This window comes from Elephantulus edwardii, unplaced genomic scaffold (genome assembly GCF_000299155.1).
Source record: "Elephantulus edwardii isolate Elephantulus edwardi_28Jun2011 unplaced genomic scaffold, EleEdw1.0 scaffold00381, whole genome shotgun sequence".
NCBI classification, from domain to species: domain Eukaryota; kingdom Metazoa; phylum Chordata; class Mammalia; order Macroscelidea; family Macroscelididae; genus Elephantulus; species Elephantulus edwardii.
Window position 1 is genome coordinate 681287 of NW_006400131.1, and position 20062 is coordinate 701348.

General features: G+C 38.5%; 1 protein-coding gene and 1 pseudogene across 5 annotated transcripts in view; one reads left to right on the plus strand and one right to left on the minus strand.

The window, feature by feature from the left end:
- Nucleotides 1-20062, plus strand: part of NTRK2 (neurotrophic tyrosine kinase, receptor, type 2) — a 709069-nt gene that overhangs the window by 143982 nt on the left and 545025 nt on the right. The window lies entirely within an intron of this gene.
- Nucleotides 15477-16547, minus strand: LOC102874836 (annotated as a pseudogene).

Below are 20062 nucleotides of genomic sequence, written 5' to 3' on the forward strand. Positions count from 1 at the left end.
ATAGATAGATGGGTTGATCTCTGGATTCTCAATTCGATTCCATTGATCTATGTGTCTGTCATTGTACCAGTACCATGCTGTCTTGACCACTACGACAGTGTAGTAGGATTTGAAATCAGGGAGTGAGATACCTCCTACCGTTCTTCTATTCTTAAGGAGTGCTCGCTTTGGCAGCACATATACTAAAATTGGAACGATACAGAGAAGATTAAATTATATTCTTAACTCATTTCTTTATCTTTTGTATTTCCTGTATTCTGAAACTTCCTTCCAAAGGCTAATTGCATTCAGGTGAAGTGACAAAGCAGACCTCAGAAGGTGGTGTGTGTTTCTATGATCTGGGCCCACCAGATGTCAGGTAGTTTCACTGTTTGTGATGCTGAGCTGGAGCCGTTCTTAAAGATAGTGACCACCAGGTCTTCCCTTTATGGATATAAGTTCTTTTCCTTTGCAGTTGGTAGGGTTTTTGTGGGATGATACTTTGACATCCAGAGTTCAGGCCTCATGACTCTGGCTTTAATATTTAATGCTGCAAGACTAAGAAATGTTATAAGAAAGCTCCACATCTTGTTTCATGCCAGAAAGGCATGAATTGTCACTAGTTACAATAAAATACGTTACTGATTTTATTTACAGTGGATAATATTGTTTATCAAAGCTAGAGACACATACCATAAATGGTGTACAGAATTTTTAATTTTTATCATTATGTATTTACTTATACATTTATTAGGGAAAATATATGTGACACATCCTGCTCTTGGTTTCATGGTACTTTGCTGAGGATAACCTGGGATCCTGGAACTGACTGACTGTGGTGACCTCAAGTGTTCCAGCACCCAACTGCCTGACTGCTTAGTCTTGGCTACAGTCTCACAGGGGTAGATCAACAGGCTTTCTTCCGTGGTGCTACTTGTTGGGTTTGAACCATCAACTTTTAGGCTAATCATTGAGCACAAGCTCTTTGCACCACCACCTACATACAGGTCTTTTATTTAGGATAAGGCTAAAAAAATGACAGAAAAATAATAAGGAGTAATCTCACCTTGATTTAACTCTAAAAATAAAATAGATTACTTGTGTAGGACAAAGAATCACTACCAAAAAGAATTAGTTAACACTGAAAAGTTTTAGGAAGTACCATATAAACAAGAAGCAGTGCTAATGAAGGATGAAGTTCAAGCTGCACTGAAGGCATTAGTAAAAAATTAAGGCCCCAGGAATTGATGGAATGCTAGTTGACATGTTTCATATATATCTTTGGATGCTCACTAACTTTTGCCAGGAAATTTGGAGGACAGCTACCTGGCCACCTGACCATATTTGTCCCCATTCACAAGAAAAGTGAACCAATAGACTGTGGAAATTATCAAACAATAGCATTTTTACCCTGTGAAGCAAAATATTGTTGAAGCTCTTTATGGAATGGCCACAATAGTGCAGTGCAGTTCACAGAACAGAGCAGACTGGGAATTATCAGAAGTTCAAGCTCGGTTTAGAAGAGAGCACAACACCAGGAATATCATTGCTGATGTAAGATGGATCCTGGCTGAAAACAAAGAATACCCGAAAAAATGTCTAATTGTGTTTTATTGACCATACAAAAATATTTGATTGTGTTAGTCATAACAAATTATGGCTAACATTGAGAAGAATGAGAATACCCAAACACTTATTTATGCTAATATTGAATCTATACCTAGATCAATAAGCTGTTATCCAAACCAAGCAAGGGAACACTATACCATTTAAAATCAGGAAGGACGTGTATCAGAGTGGTATCCTCCCTTTATAACTATTCATTTGTATGCTGAGCAAATACTTCATAAAGCTGGACTCTATGAAGAATGTGGCATAAGGACTGGAGGAAGACTCATCAACACCCTGCATTATGTAGACGACATAGCTTGCTGAAAGCTTTACTTGCTCCAGAAGATCAAGGGCTATGGCCTTTGATATGGATTACATCTCAACATCAAGAAAACAAAGATCCTCACCACAGGACTAAGAGTAAACATTATGATAGATGGAGAAAAGATGAAACCTATCAATGATTTCATCTTGCTTGACTCAACAGTAGTCAAGAAATCAGGAGATATATTGTATTAAGCAAATCTGCTTTCCAAGACCTTTCCAAAATTCTAAAGAGCAGTGATGTCACTTTGAAGACTATGATGTGTCTGGTTGAGGCCATGGACTTCTCATTCACCTGCTATACATCAGAAAGTTGGATAGTGAATAAGGATGACAGAAGACAAATTGATGCCTTTGAGTTGTGGTGCTGAAAAAGTGTGCAGAATATCTCATGGACTACCAAAAGAACAAACAGATATGTCTTGGAAAAAGTGCAGCCAGAGGCAGAAGTGCCCTTTAGAGGCAAAGACAATGAAGCTTCTTCTTTCATACTTTGGACATGTAGCTCGGTGAGGTTTTTCCTTGGAAAGGGACATCATGCTTTGAAAGAGGGAGAGTGAGTGAAGGAGAAGAAGACCCCCAAGAGATGGGTTGACAATGCCCTACCAACTAGGTCACCAAAATTCCATACAGAGGAGGTTGTTGTTGTTGTGTACCAGCAAGTCAGAACTGACTCACAGCTGACCTTCCAGCAGGTTTTCAGAGGCAGTTAATTGCATAGAAGGAGATTATTCACCGTTCTGCCAGAGCAACTGGTGGTTTGAAACCACGTACCCTCAGGTTTACAGCACAGCTTATTGCCACTAGGAGACTATCGTTGTTATGTGCCATCGAGTTGCCTGTGACCCATAGCAACCCTATGTGTAGCAGATCTAAACCCTTCCCTGTCCTGAGCCAGTCTCACTAATTCTGACACACCAACCCCCATTCCCCCAATTACTGTGTCAATCCATCTTATGCAGGGTCTTCTGCTCCTGTCCCTCCACCCTTCTGAGTGTGGTGTCCTTCTCCTAGGACCAATTTCTCCTGGCCACTGGCCCAAAGTACGTGAGACAGAGCATCTAGGCAGAGGAAAGATGGACATGCTGAGATGGATCTTTAAACCAAAGAATGCCAAGGTTTGTCAAATGCTACTGGGTGTTGGGAGAGAGACATATACAATTTTTCTCCTCGAGTTCTCAGAAGGAATAAGCACAGTTGATACTCTTAATTTATCTTGATTTAGAGAGCTCCAGGACTTGGTGAAATTAGAATAGCATGAGCTCAGGGAAAGCAGCTGAGAGGATTTTAGAGAAAAGGTGAGGAGGCAGTTTGCAGTGAAGGGGCCTGCAGGCTATCAGGAGGCCTTTTCTCTTTGTAAGGGCTGATAATACGGAAAGGCTTTAAATAAGGCAAAAATGTGAAAGTGACCCCATATGAGCAGAACTGACCCCCCAGGGTTTCTCAAGACTGCAGCCTTTTTTCAGTATATCTCAGGCCAATTTTCCTAGTTACTGCTGGGTAGATTTGAACTTCCAACCTTTCAGCTAGTAGTAAAACACTTAATCATGTACACTGGTCTGGGTCACCATGAGTTGGAGTCAGATTGGCAGCTGCTAACAACTTAATGAAAACATGTAAAGGACTCAGCAGTATTAAATTAGTCTCTGGTAATGAAGAATAATTGAGTATCAGTAGAGAGAAGCTTATGTTAGAAAGATCACAAGAAAATTTCACATCGAATTTATAATTCTGGTCAGCCCCATGTTTCTCCTGCTCCCATCATCAGATCCAGGTTCATGCACACAAACTGGACATCCCAATACGTACACTAGACACAAAACAACATGAAAACATGGCACACAACACATGTAAGCCACATTTGGCACACAAAAAACTCACACACCACCAAACCACAACACACTCACACATCAATACACAGATGAGAGGTCTTCAGAGGTCTTTAGATGTCTGAACTGCTCCTAGCTTCACATGCCCATGATCGTTTGCATACCCACATCATTAGTGCTCCTTACATAGCCACAATAGCTTTGCAGGCCTGTGGTGTCATCATCAGTGCTCATCGCGTGGCCACAATTGCTTTGCGTGCATTGTTAGTGCTCATTATGCATCAACCATCACTCCAGAATGAAGAGTGCAGACATCCAGGCCTTCCATTATGTGTTGAGGTTCCTGACAATCTTTTCTGATCTATAGTCTGACCCCTCGGATCCAGCCTAATTCATGTCAAGATATGGGCCATTCATTGAACAATAGTAGATTTCATGGCCAATATAATTTGTGTAACATTTTCTCTTCTTAATATTTCACTTGCTACTAAAACCAGTGCTACTGTCTGAAGAGTTAAAAGATACCTTTTTAAAATGAACACAAGTTGCAGAAGTCTATCTTCTTTCAGTGTTTATGAAGATTAGATCAAGTCTTGCTCTTTGTATGGTGTTTTTTGTCTTGAAGACAAGACTATTCATTTCCAAATAGGATGAGAACACATTTTTGTTTTTCTATTTATTTTTTTCTCCCCACAAAAATTACTAGTAGCATTTTGTTTCTGGATTAGCCTTCTTTCTAGAATCTCCTTTGGATAAGGAAAGGGAAAGGATTTAGTTACTCTCTGACCATTTCTCCTTGGATCTCTGTTTTTCACTTTCTTCTTATGCTCCACTTCAAAAAATATTTTGTTGACTATCACCTTTAGGAGGTGTCTATTCTCATCTCCCCTTATTCTCATAATACCTGGGTGGTGATGGGATCCCATCACCCATAAGCCCGGAGTAATGTTATCTTCCCAATCTTCATTGTGCTGCAGTGGATCACATCACACGGCTATCCTAGCCATTGCCTTTACTATTCTCATCATTTGGCTAGGTAACACTAGACAAATGTTAGATGTCTGTACCCTACTGAGGGGATTGGATGCCATGCAAACATGGTAAATGGCACCTTTGCATAGGACCTCACCAAAGAGGAGCAAGCAGCTGGTGAATTTGAACCACATGCCTTTGGATTATGAGTGCATCTCCTTACCACTTGGTCACGTGTGTCTAGACCTGCATAAACAAGTTTGACAACAGGAAGCAATAGACTTTTTTTGATAGTCCCACTCGCTGGCATAGATTCTTAGAAATAAAAACCCATTATTTTTAGATGACTTCTGAGTTCTCCTGTTACTTAGCCTCTTATGCAACATACAGAATTTTTATTAATTTACAAAAGTTTAGTAAATGTTATTGGTTCCGAAAGTTTTCAGTTCCAAAGCAATATATGGGGAAACTGAGAAGGTTCTGCATTCTCAAAAATCAAGTATTCCAAGGGCAGGGTACTGTTGCTCCTGATATAAGTAACCCAGTCTAGCACCAAGTTTAACAGATATGTCACTTTACAGTAATATTTTGTAATTGTAACCATTGTTCAGAGCTTTGAGGAAGATAATCATTCTCAGGCTAGCTCCACTCGCGACCCTGATGATGCTATTCAGTGCCTTCAAGTCGAGTACTGCTCCTAATGACCCAATGAACAACAAGTCTGAACTCTGCCCTGTCTTGTGCCACCTCACAATACCTGACACACTCGAGCCCATTGCTGCACTACCTGTCTCAGTATACCTGGTTGAAGATCTTTCTCTTTTTTGTCATCCTTTCACCTTTCCAAACATACCGTCCTTCTCCAAAGATTAGCCTCTCCTAGCAACATGCCCAATGTTTATGAGACGAAGCTTGGTTATCCTTGTTTCCAAAAGGCAATCTGCTCACACCTTCCCCAAGATAATATCTACTCTCCTCCAACACTATAGCTCAAATATATAAATTATTCTTCTGTCATCTTTATTCATTGCTCTCAGATGCATAGCAAGTGACTGAAAAGACCATGGCCTGAATCAGGTGCACCTTAGTCCTCAAACTAACATCCTCAGTAGTCTGGAGAGCTCTTTTATTGCAGACGTTTCCCAGTGCAATAGGTCTCCTGATCTCCAGACTTCTGGTGCCAAGTACTTTGATTGTGGATCCAAGTTAAGATGACATTATTAACAGTTTCAGTTATTCTCTCTATTATGATGTTGCCTATCAGCCCAGTGTTAAGAATGTTTTTTTGACATTGAGATGCAATTCATATTGAAGGCTACAGTGTTTTATTTTCTGCAGCAAGATCAAAGACCCCTGACACCTCCACTAATTTCCTGTTTTCCCATCAGAAGGGTTAGTACCAAGCAGCAGGGGCTGTTTTCACTTTTAAAGGCACTTAGAACCCAGCAGAGTGATTGTTCATTATTGCTGTCTTTGTTGAGTGCCATCAAGTAGGCTACAATTTATATCAACCCTATTAAAACAGATATTTTTATTCACCTACCTTTTTTAAAGGAATGACAAAGCTACTTTTAATATTTGGGGTGAGCCTCATAGAAATTAACAACATGGGGAAGGGATAAGCCCCTCCCCCCCAGGAGTGGCCCAGAGTGGCTACCTGAGGGGAAGGAAAAACAAAAGGGCCTCGCTGCAGAGTCAGGGCTGAGGGAATGCCATGGGTGCTGGGACCTGTGAGCACCACAGGAGGAAAGGCCAGCATGGTGGGTCTGGCCCCAGGCACATGGCAATGAGCAGGAGGGTTGGAGATGAAGCCACGAAGCTACTTGGGTTCCCCCTTCTCATTTGCCTTTTACTGTTTCTTCTGCGTGCTCTCTGTGTCCCTCTGCTTGCAGGCAGCGGCAGAAAAGCCTTCATCTTGGCCCTTTTCTTTAACCAAGGGACAAGCTCTCGCTAGTTACCGCGGGTCATGGTGGCCACAGTGGGTCCCTTTATTGTCCTATCTTAGGCCACCATCCCCAACCCCATCCCCAGTACACTCAGACCTTTTGTTACAGTCACTGTGTTGATCTGTCTTGTTTAAAGTCCTCCTCTCTCTGACCTCCACCTTTCCTAGCACAAAGACTGGGACCTCTTGAAAAACCTGTCCACAGTATGTGAGATGAAGTTTCACCAGCCTTGTCTCTGAGGAGTAGCCTGGTTGCATTTCCTCTAAGACAGACTTGTCTGTTCTTTTACCAGTCTAGTGCTCTTCATTGCCAGATGGGTTTCTAGTACTCTTCTCCAATACCACAGTTCAAAGGTGTCAGTGCTGTTTCTGCCATTCTTATTCACTGTTCAGATTAATTATTAATTCATTAGTAATTATCCGACTTTGGAACCAATACCTATGTACAAAACTTGAGTGGCCCAATATAACAGTTTTCACTCTCTAGGGCCTACTGGAATTTTTTCATCACTTTTGTTTTTCTTTACCTGCTTATGTAGTGTATGTATACTTCCTGGTCTTCTAGATGTCCTGATTAATTAAACTATTCATTGCCCAAATTGTAAGCAGTATTGGAAATATTTTAAAAAGGGCATATGGAACGGCTTATAATCCTAGCACAGGAGTTTTATGTGTTAATTTTAACTTCATGTGTTAAATAAGCTTGATGTTCTGGAGTAATTTATAATTAGAATATTAGTTAACCATCAAATGTCCTTGTGACCATGTCTTCATGCTCAACTGTCTCTATAGTGGATCTGAGGTCTTAAAGCCAGCATTTCTCATGTATAGATAAGCTCGTGGAGGTGGTGGTATTTGTGGTGTTTTGTGAGGAACCATCCAGCTGAGTATGACTCAGAGCAACCCTATGAATAACAGCCCTGTACCCTACTCTATCCTGTGCCATCCTCATCATTTCTGCCTCACCAGAACCCTTTGTCATAGTCACAGTCACTCTATCCTCCTGAGGGCTTTCGCCTTTTCTGATCTTCTACCTTCCCAAGCATGATGTTCCCTTCTAAGGAATAGCCTCTCCAAACAGCATGCCCAAGAATATGAGCTCACATTTCACCATCCTTGCCTCTAAGGATTATATTTTTTTAAGGATTATATTTTTAAATTTATGACAATTTATTGGAATGGAGTTGAATTTTGAATCTCTGTGCTATATAGATCTGTGTTAACCAGATGCATAGATTTTACAACTAGATTTAAATAGTGTCCCAGAAACTCTGCATGCTATGAGTGGTTAAATGAATATGCATATGTGAAAGAACTAAGGGCTAGTCCCTGCCAACTTTTCTCTTGGCAATGGAGAAGTTGGCTGAGGCCCCTTCCCGTTGCGCTGTTAGTGGGAGTGGGTCAGCCTGAGACTTCTGTCAGTGACTTGCATGACTTTCCTCAACAGAAAACATCATGACCATAAGAGGGCAGGGAGCACTGTATTTGGTGCCTGAGGGTGAAGTTTCAAAATTGAATTTTATAGTCCTAGAAAATATTCACTTCAAATTTTGTTCTTCTGAAATGACCCAAAAGGACTTCATTTATTTACAGTTAAATATGTGATGGGTAAACCTCAGTGATCTGAAAGAAGAATCTGTACAGATGTGTTTTAGGAGTTGATTTTGATTGAGGTAGCAGATGTTGGCAGTGGTCCACCTGGATGCCCTCAGACACTTTGTGGTTCTGTTCACCCACCTCTGGCTCCTAAATGCTCTCAAAACTCATACTCCACCCTCCTGTAGGTTTGTGGAGGCAGCAGTGGAAGCTTAGTCTTGAGCTCTGGGAACTCCTTGCACAACCTTGTAACATCCTATAGATACTCACACAAAGCTCAAAATGGTAGCAAGATGGTCATTGCTCCCTCACCCTCCACCTTGGTTGACTGGTTGAGGATGTGAAAGCTTCTTGCCAGCTTTGAGGCTGAGAGAAATTAGGACTTGTGGTCTAATTTACATTTAGATCACCTTGCATGAATGTGTTTAAAGGGAAATGAACCTCTTCCCTCTTCTGTACCTCCCACCCTTCCTCGGAGCTTTTCCTTAATCATCCCTGCCCTGTTTACAGGTCCCTCTGGGTCCACTTCTAAGGAACTGACATTTTCTGAAGGAGCACTAAGATACTAAATGTTACTTGATGCTTTTTCAATAGCTTTTAAGACGATGTTTATCTCTTGTTTGCTAATCAGGCAGCATATGTGCAAGTGGTGACTTTTAGAAGCTACTAAAAAGTTAACTGAGGGATAGATTGTTGTGGTTAGGTGCCATCAAGTGGACCCATTGAATAGCAGATCTGAACCTTACCCTTGTCAGTGCCATCCTCATCATCTCCAGTAAACTTGAGCCCATTGTTACAGTCACTTGTCCTTCCGTCCTTTGCTTGACCTTTCCAAGCATGCCTGATCCCTCCTAACAACAGGACCAAAGTATGTGTGATGTAGTTTCATGATTCTTGCCTCTAAGGAGCATCCTGGTTGCAATTTTTTAAAGACATATTTACTTGTTCTCCTCGAAATCCATGGGATATTCGGTATTCTTCTCCAACACCATAAATCAAAGATACTGATTCTCTTTTTTCTCTTTATTCATTTTCCAACTTTCAGATGTGTAGCAAATGACTGAAAACAACAACCCTGATTTGGATCAGGTTGAGACTACATTTTCTCTCTTTAGTACTTTGGAGCGGTCCCTGACAGGGATTTTCCCATTACACTAAAATCCTTTGTTATTTGACTGCTGGTAACAAGATTGTGTATCCAAGTAAGATGAAATAATTGACAATTTCATCCTTTTATTTACCTATCATGATGTTACTTATTGGTCCAGTGGTGAGGATTTTAATTGTTTTGTTTTTTGCTTTTGGTTTTTTCATGCTGAGATGTAATCCATATTAAAGACAGCAGTCTTTAATCTTCTTCAGCAAATATTTTAAGTCCTCCTTACTTTCAGCAGTAAGGTGGTAGGTTGTTGGTGAGTTTTCCTCTGATCTTGATGTGATATTTTTCTTCATAAAGTCCACGTTTTTGAAAGATTCAGACTGACTAGATATGGAGACAGGATACAGTCTTGACACATCTTTCTTGATTTTAACACATGAAGTTTTTCCTTGTTCTGTTTAGAAAACAGCTTCTAGGTCTAGATATAGTTGTGGTTTTATTGTGGGGTATTTTTTATCCTTTAATTTCACTTAACCATTTATTTCCTTTTTTGGCCAATAGATTTGTATATTAAGTGATCGTAAGATACTATCCAAATTCAGATGAAAGAGATAAAAGTATATATTTGAACCTAAAAGGAAATACATTGATTATGGTGTTCATAACAAGATAAATGATGAATGGAGAAACAGGAGACAAATCAAAGCTTACATATAACCAAATACTTTTGTTTATGAGGTAAAAGTTCTTCAAATACCAATAAATAAACTTTAAATTATCATTCCCTTTGAAGGAAGAATTTCATTTACCAATATGTGGTAACATTCCCCCCACCCCCCGAAATTTAGTTATCTCAGCACTCTATTTGATTTGCAGTTACTTATTTTATATTAACACAAAATGTGAATCTAGGTACGATCAAGTATAATACTGCCCTTTGATAAGTAAAATGAACTCTGAAAGAGCCTCAGCCCCCTAAGATTGAAATGTGTTATGGATTAAGGGAATTTAAATTTGCAGGATGAGGACTAAAATTATTAATTTTTTTATTTCCTAAAACAGACTTTACTTTTCTTCTTCTTCTTCTTCTTTTTTTTTATACTTTTTTAGGACTAAAATTCTTTTTTTAAACTAATTTTAATGAACGTTTACAGAGACTTAGGGTTTCCATTCATTCATTGTTACACTTTTCTCCCTGCTCTCCCCTCCTCCCCCAATTCACTCATCTCATACCAGTAAGAATAGCAAAATTTAACAGAACAGCAAACATCAAATGCTGGTGAAGTTGTGGAGAAGCTGGAACCTGTATTCACTATTGGTGGGAATATAAAATGATGCAGCCACTATGGAAGGCTGTATGGTGCTTTCTCAAAAAGTTGCAAATAGAAATACCATTTAACCCAGCAATTCCACTACTGGGAATTTACCCTGAAGAAACCACAACTGCCACCCAAGGAGATATATGCACACCCATGTTTATTGCAGCTTTATTGGAAACAACCCAAGTGCCCATCAACAGATGAATGGGTAGAGAAGCTCTGGGATATTCACATAATGGAATACTATGTAGCACTGAAAAACAGTCTTGTGTGTCAGGAAGTGTGAGGATGGCATAGAGGAGAACAGGGTTCATCTCATTTGTTTATAGGGTTGCTATGAATGGTACTTGACTAAAAACTACCTAACAACAAGCACTGCAAAAAGACATTCAAACATCAAAGCCTATGAATTGCTAACATTAAAGGATGTTGTCTTATCAAAATAAAACAAAATTCATTATAAAACACCAACATTGATTTCCTAGGATGTCAGTAATTGAATTCAGACTCTCTTCTGACATTCATTTTGTTATTTTCTTTTTATATCTTTGGTGTGGGTTGTTGTTTTTTTTTTTTTTTGGTGGATTTTTTTTTTTAGTAACAGCTTTTATTAAACTAAAAATTAAGTTGTCCACAATATCAAAGACCATTAAAATATTTTTAATATTAATATACAATTTACTTTCTCACTGAAATACACAAAACTTTTAAATACATCATCACTAAACAATAAACCCTACTGACATAAATATAAAATCTTTTCTAAATATTATAATCTTTATATTAAAAAACATTTTCAACAAATTTTTCACTTGACTCTTTTTGGGATACAGTACAGAGGCAAACTGAGAGTACTTAAGACCACTATCATTGTAATTTTGGTCTTCACAACTTGTTATTGTTGCTGTGTACCATCAAGTCAAGAACCAACTCATAGCTGACCCTTCAGTGGGATTTCAGAGGCAGTAAATTGCACAGAGGAGGTTGTCCAGCCTTCTCCCACACAGCAGCAGGTGGATTCGAACCACATGCCTTTGGGAGTGTAGCACAGCTTTTTACCAATAGGCCACAAGGGTTTATTTTGTGTATTTGATCTTGTTGTTGATGAAATAGAGTATTTTCTATATCTCAGAAATCTTATGGAACTTCAAAACACCTGTGTTGCCTTTCTTAAATGAGTTGTGATGAAGAATCACTAGGACTTAATCCTATGAATGGTTTCTGAATGCTTTCACTAGGCTCAACCCAAGTAAGTGTCAAGTAAGTGCTTAGCCCATTTATATGCTAATTCTTGAACTTGATTTGATGTGTGTATAACCTTTCACATTAATGGATGATGTAGCTCAACTGACAGGATGACTTGTCATCAAAATTTATATCCTCCCCACTCATCTATCACACAACTTTAGAGAGACAAGAGGAAAGAAAAAGTTTGGAAGATTAGTCTTGAGAGAATGTTGTTTGTTGTTATGTGTCATTGAGTTGTTTGCAACTCATAGCTAACCATAACCCTATGTACAAGAGCCCTAAACTCTGCTCTATCCTGTACCAATCTCACTGTCTCTGACACACCTACTCCTGCCACACCAATCACTGACTCAATCCATCTCATCGAGGGTCTTCATCTCCTGTGCTGCCACTTCACTCTCGCAAACATCGTGTCCCTCTCCAAGGACCAGTCCTTCCTTGCAACATGCCCAAAGAATGTCAGATGAAGCTTCAGAATCCTTGACTCCAAGGAGCAGCCCAGGTTCACCCTCTCCAGAACAAACCTGTTTGTTCTCTTAGCAGTCCCTGGAATATTCAACACTCTTCTTCAGCACCACAGTTCAAAGGCATCAATTTTCTTTCTATCATCCCTATTCACTGTTCAGCTCTCCAATGCATAGCACACAATTGCAAAGACTATAACCTGGATCAGGCACACCGTAGTCTCCAGCCTGATGTCATTGCTCTTCAGTCTTTTGGAGAGGTACCAGACAGCTGACTTTCCCAGTGCAATTCATCTCCTGATTTCCTGGCTGCTCGTACCAAGAGTGTTGATTGTGGAGCCAAGCAAATGAAAACAGTTAACAATCTCAATCTCTTTACCATCCGTACCGATGCTGCCAATTGGTCCAGTGGTAAGAATCTTTGTTTTCTTGATGTTGAGATTCAATCTGTATTGAAGGCTGCACCAAGCGCACCAAGTCCTCCTCAGTTTTAGCAAGCAGGGTTGTGTCATCTACATAATGCAGGTTGTTGACGAATCTTCCACCAATCCCGATGACACATTCCTCCTCATAGAGCCCAGCCTCCCGGATGATCTGTTCTCCATACAGCTTGAAAAAGGTATGGTCAAGGAGAGAAAGGTGTTGAATTTTGTAGGCTGAAATAGGAAGGAATGGTGGTGGAGTAGGGAAAGGGGTGGGTCAAAATACATGTGACGAGGATGGGTAGCAACATTGAATCTATCGGTCATATTTTAGTTGGGTAAATGTCTTTCATCTACTCTTTTCTGTAAAATGCTTGTCTGTCCAAATTAAGACAAACTAGGAACAAGGATTGGCCATCCACTTCCAAAATAACAGGCCTTTGAAAACCCTGTGTACAATAGACTAGCACTTAGATAAGCAGACATGGCAATTAAGACTGAGATCTCAGATATGGAAACACAAAGAAGGAGGAACAGCTGTAAGCAGGCATTAGTGATTGGAACGTGGAATGTGAGAAGCATGAATGTAGGAAAATTAAACATTGTTAAAAAATGCAATGCATAAATGTTGACATACTAGGTATTGGTGAAATGAGATGGCTTGGCTTGGGGCATTTTGAATCAGATGATCATATGATCTACTATGCCAGGGATGAAAAAGTGAGAAAAAAAATCAGGTTGGTTTCATAATTAAAAAAGTCATTTCTATACCTATTATGAAATACAGTGTGGTGAGTGACAGAATAATATCCGTATGCATACAAGGAAATCCAGTGAATACCACTATCATTCAAATATATGCACGGACAACTAGAGTCAAAGAGGAGGAAATCGAAGATTTCTACCAACTTTTGCAGTCAGAGATTGATTGAAAATGCAATCAAGATACATTGATAGTAATGGGCAATTGGAACATAAAAGTTGAGAACAGAGAAGAAGGATCAGTAGCTGGAAAACATAGACTCAGTGACAGAAATGAGGCTGGACATAGAATGATAGAATTCTGCACATTCATTCATTGCAAATACCTTTTATAAGAAACTCAAATGCAGGCTGTATATATGGATTTCAACCAATGGTATGCATAGGAATAAAATCTATTACATTTGTGGAAAGAATCACTGGAGGAGCTCAATATCAACTGTGAAAACCAGGCCAGGTGCTGATTGTGGGACAGACCATCCACTACTCATGTGCTTGAGAGAATAGAGATGAGAAAAAAATGAAAATATCTCACTTAAAGGATAGTTCTGGAATAGGTTTCTTCTGCAGTGTTTGGGCTGTTACATTTTCATTTCTATTTTACAGTTTCCTAAATTATAAGAATCATTTTAACAACAAATAACACAATGTACAATATGGCACTGGAAAACAATGAAAAATTCTAATTACATACAAATGAATGTAAGGCACTTTTGCAGTTATAAAGGCTAATGCCTCAAATATAGGTATTTACCAAAACTGGAGAAACATCCTCAAAACTGTTTATAAGATCCATTAAAAAACAAGTAAGCATAAAATAATTTTTATTTTTTTTAAAAACCCAACAAGTAGTAGACATAAATCATGTGTGGCTGTGGCCAATGCTTCATGTCTGAAGAATAGAGTTAATAAGAGGAATAAAATGTTTCAAATTATAGTATCTTTTCAACCAGTGTCAGGATTCTAGAGTTGTTCTGTGTGAAAATAAATGAAGGTGGGTGACCAATATAATAGTAAGTTATTTTTTTCTCAATCACTGAATACTGATGAATTGATAACAATTATTCATCACACAAAATCAATTATATAAAACTTTGATTTTGTTTCAGGAAGTTCTGACAAACATTATAGTTAAGACTAAAAATCCCACATAAACTACTTAAAGTGTAAAATTAATAAACCTTGAGCAATTTCAGAATTATTAATGCGCAAAGATAAGTACAGTTTCTCTAAAAAAATGTGAATTTCTCTGGGATTCCTCAACATTAAAAGAAAGTTTGCAGAAAAAACACCGTATTTTCTTGTCTAGGAAAGAAAGAGGGATAGCTTAGAAACTACAAAACCAAAAAATTAAGGGTATTATAAATTATAATTTATATAATTATATAAATTATATATATATATATATAAATTATAAATTCATCATTCCCTACAATGTAAAGGTACTAACTCTTCAGTAGCTTATGGCTGGTAAGAATAGGTTATTAACAAAATCAGGGATTTGGAACGGAGAGAATAGTATCCTGCCAGGCAGGGAAAAACCTCTTTATTCACGAAACATGGCTTTAATTTTTTAAAAAAATCATTAATTCATGCTACAAATTTTTAACAACTCAGTAGTCATTTGTTTTTGTTACTTTTAAAAATACACTTTACAGATTTCATGAAAATGAAACATTTTCAATTACATCAACAAATGATAATGTTCTTAAGGAACTATGATCACTATTAAACATTATTGAGTGATTCTGGGCCAGCTCAAGTGAGCGTTAGCAGAAAGGACATTATCCTCTAAAACTGAAGTTTGTAAATGATTTTCTAAAATATGAATTTCTAAATCATTTTCTTAAAATTGAAGATTTCAATTAATTAAGATTCTTGTTTCTGAGTGTATGGATTTCATGATTTACAACTCAAATCATTGTTGCACTTCAACCACAATCATTCCAGAACTGGCAAGGGAAGAAGTGGCAGCCGGGGAAGGTGCGTTTCTCATGTGAAGAACGTAACTTCCAATTTCTCCAATCCCTCCATCAAATACAAAATCTTCTACCAAATTTCCATCTCTATCCAAGGTTTGGGATGTTACTCCAACTGGACCGCTAAGTATATCACCAATAGTGGTTTCAGTGATGAATTTCTGAAGATGCTTCACTGTTGCACTGAGAAAACAGGCCTTATACATTTCATTTCATTAACTCCTTAGAAGAAATTCTCGAATATGAGTTTACCCAAGCCACTATTGATAATTATATCTGTAACATCTCTGGCACTGAAATCAAAGGGTCTATAACCCTTTTGTTTAAAGGCAAGAATTGCATTAGGCCCTAGCCAAACATTGCCATCCATTCTTGGTGTGAAGTGAACTCCTAGGAGAGGAAACCAGCTATCTGGAACCTAGTAAATATCCCCATTTACAAGATAGGATTTTTCTGGCTCCAAGAGCAGATAATCCCCTCAAAAGGGTACATACAATTCAAGGATCAGGATTGCAGCCACTCATCTCTGAAATGCGGTCTGAATAAAGTCCTGCACATATCACAACATACTGACACCAAACCTCCTCTCCCTTTGTACTCTTAATAACAATTTATTATTTCATTCCATGCTGACTTCCTGAAGAGCTTTCTTTAGTCATTTCAGTATCTTAGAAATTTGTCAAAACTGATCCACCTTCATCTTGGAAATCCTGAGCAAATGACAAAGCAACCTGCTGATAGCCCACAATGCCAGTATATGGGTAATTAATAGCCGTTAGACCTCTACAGTATGGCTGCTTGTTTGTTATTTCTTCCTGCTGGACCATTCTCAAACCCTGGACACCATTCTGAAGGCCTCTTTCATACAGGGCCTTAAGTGTGGGAATTTGTTTTTGTTCAAAAGTGACTATAAGCTACTGCTGGCACTGTGGCCATAGAGGAAACCAAACAGCAGCCACCAACTTCCTCAAACTAACCAGTAAAACTTTTCCCCCCATGTTCATTCATTGTTGCACGTTTTCCTCCCTGTCCATCCTTATCCCCAGTTCACTTTTCTCTTTGAAAGAACAAAAAAATTATTTCATTGTTATACATTTCCTCCCCTCAAGTCCACTTTACTATGCAGCTCTTATTCTGGAATCTGGTCAGGCCAATAATATCTAATCATATATTCCTTTTAAATAGTTCTCCCACTCATCTGTTTTAATGCAATGTCCATAATTTATCCTCTTTCTTCTTAGTTTCCTTCCCAACTCCAATGTCAGTCCTGTTTTATGACAGTGGCATTATGTACTACTTGTTCTTTTGTGACTGAGATATTTCACTCAGCATAACGTCTTCCATGGTCTTGCATTTTATATAATATTTCATGAGTTCCTTGTTTTTCAATGTTGCATAATATTCCATTGTGTGAATATACCAGAGCTTTTCTATCCTTTGTTGATGGGCCAGGGGTGTTTACAATTCTTTGCTATCATGAACAAAGCAGCAATAAATATGAGTGTGCATATATCTGCTTGGGTAGCGGTTACAGTTTCTTGAGAGTATATTCCCAGTAGTGAAATTGTTGGGTCAAATGGTATTTCTATTTTCAACTTTTTGAGAAAGCACCATACTGCCTTCCAGAGTGGTTGCACCATTTTATACTCACACCAACAGTGAGTAAGGGTTCCAGTTTCTCCACAACCTCACCAGCATTTGTTGTTTGCAGCTATTGAATTTTGCTATTGTTGCTGGGGTGAGATGATCTCTCATAGTTGTTTTGATTTACATCTCTCTTAGAGCTAGGGATTTTGAACATTTCTTCATATGTTTGTTCACCGTCCGAATATCTTCTTTGGTGAAGTGTCTGTTCATATTCATATCTGTGCCCATTTTGCAATTGAGTTGTTTACCTCTATTTTGTTGTGGTGTTCGAGTATTCTATAAATTCTAGATATAAATCCCTTATCAGACATGTCATTACCAAATATTTTTTCCAAGTCGGTGGCTTTCCTTTTTACCCTATTGGAAAAGTTTTTGGATATGCATAGGAATTTGATTCTTAGAAGGTCCCATTTATCTATTTTATCCTCTCCTGGTTGTAGGTTTTTCAGGATGCTTGGAAGGCTGTTCATATTGTGGATTAGGGCTTCTAGAGTTCTTTAAAGATTTTTTTCTAATGAGGTTTATAGTCATTGGTTTTAGTCCTAGGTCTTTGATCCACTTTGAGTTGTTGTTTTTTGTGGGTTTTGGGTTTTTGTTTCATGTGTGTGTGTGTGTTTATGAAGTGAGGTGTGGGTCTTGCTTGCATTTTCTGCAGATAATTTCTCAATTTTGCCAACACCATTTGTTAAAAATGCTGTCATTTCCCCACTTAACTGATTTCATCTCCTAATAAAAAAAATCAGTTGTCCATAGGTATATGGGCTTATTTCTGGGTTCTGAATTCTATTCCACTGACCTATTTGTCTGTCATTGTACCAGTACCACACTATCTTGACCAACATGGCAGTGTAGCAGGATTTGAAATCAGGCAGTGCCTCCTACCTTATTTCTCTTCTTAAGGGGTGCTTTGCTTATTTGGGACACCTTTCCATTCCAAATGAAATTGGAGATTGCCTTTCTATCCTGTTGAATACTAGAATTGGTATTTATATTGGGATTGCATTGAACATGTCAATTGCCTTTGGTTGTATTGTCATTTTCACAATATTGAGTCTTCCTATCCAAGAGAAAGGTCTGTTCTTCCATTTCTCCAGGTCTATTTTTCTTTCTTGTAGTAATTATAATTTATAAGTTTTAAATTATAAGTTTTATAATTTTCTTTAAATAAATCCTTTGTGTCCTAGTTAGATTTACTCCCAAATATTTAATCTTGTGATAGCTATTATGATGTGTATTATTTTTCTTAGCTCTAGTTCTGTATTCTCTTTGTCATTGTAGAGAAATCCAACTGATTTTTGTATGTTGATCTTGTGTCCTGTCACTTTGGTGAATTGGTCAACTATGTCCAGTAGTTTTCCTGCTTAGTCTTTATGTTTTCTAAATATACTATCATATCATCTGCATATAGAGACAATTTTACCTCTTCTTTGCCAGTTTGGATTCCTCTTATTTCCTTCTCTTGTCTTACTGCTATCCTTAACACTTCCAGTACAGTATTGAATGGGAGAGGTGATAGTGGGCATCCTTGCCTTGTTCCTGTTCTCAAAGGGAATGCCTTTAGTCTCTCTCCATTAAGAACAATGTTGGATTTGCATATATACTTTTTACTATGCTGAGGAAATTCCCCTCTATTCCTATTTTGTTGAGTGTTTTAATCAAGAAAATGTTTTGGATTTTGTCAAGGGCCTTTTCTGCATCAATTGATATGACCATGTGGTTCTTTTTCTTTGCTTTGTTAATGTGATGAATTACACTAATTGTTTTTCTTATGTTGAACCATCCTTGCATACCTGTTAGGAATCCCACTTGGTCATGGTGAATTGTTACTTTCATGTAATATTAGATTCTATTGGCCAGGATTTTATTCAGGATATTTGCATCTAGGTTCATGAGAGATACTGGCCTATGGTTTTCTATTTTGATGATGTCTTTACCTGGCTTTGGTATCGAGAATACATTTGCTTCATAAAGTGAGTCTGGGAGAGGTCCATCTTTTTCTATTTTCTGAAATAGTTTATGTAAAATTGGTGACAGTTCTGTGAATGCTTGATAAAATTTACCTGTAAAACCATCTGGTCCAGGGTGCTTTTTTTCCCTTTTGCTTTTTTTCTGGAAGTTGTTTTATTACCTTTTCAATTTCTTCTTTTGTAATGATTCTGTTCAGTTGTTCTAATTCGGTTTCTGTCAGTTTAGGTGTTGTTGTTGTTGTTGTTATGTGCCATCGAGTTGCTGGCGACTCATAGCGACCCTATGTACAACAGCCCTAAACCCTGCTCTATCCTGTGCCAATCTCACTGCCTCTGACACATCCATCCCGATTACCCAGTCACTGAATCAATCCACCTCACAGAGGGTCTTCCCCTCCTGCGCTGTTCCTCCACTGTGCCCAGCATGATGTCCCTCTCCAAAGACCTGTCTCTCCTTGCAACATGTCCAAACTATGTCAGGCGAAGCCCCAGAATCCTTCCCTCCAAGGAGCAGCCTAGTTTAACCCTCTCTAGGATGAATCTATTTGTTTTCTTGGCAGGACATGGTACATTTAGTACTCTTCTCCAGCACCACAGCTCAAAGGCGTCAATTCTCCTTCTAACCTCCCTAGTCATTGTCCAACTCTCTGATGCTAACAAGTCATTGCAAAAACCATGGCCTGTATCAGGCGCACTTTAGTCTCCAGAAAGACACCATTGCTCTTGAGTACTTAAGAGAGGTCTCTAACCGCAGACTTTCCCATCGCAATACGTTTTTTGATTTCCTGGCTACTGGTGCCAAGAGTGTTGACTGTGGAGCGGAGCAAACTGAAGCTGTGAACAATCTCAATCTCTTCACCATCCATCCTGATGCTACCGACTGGTCCAGTGGTGAGAAT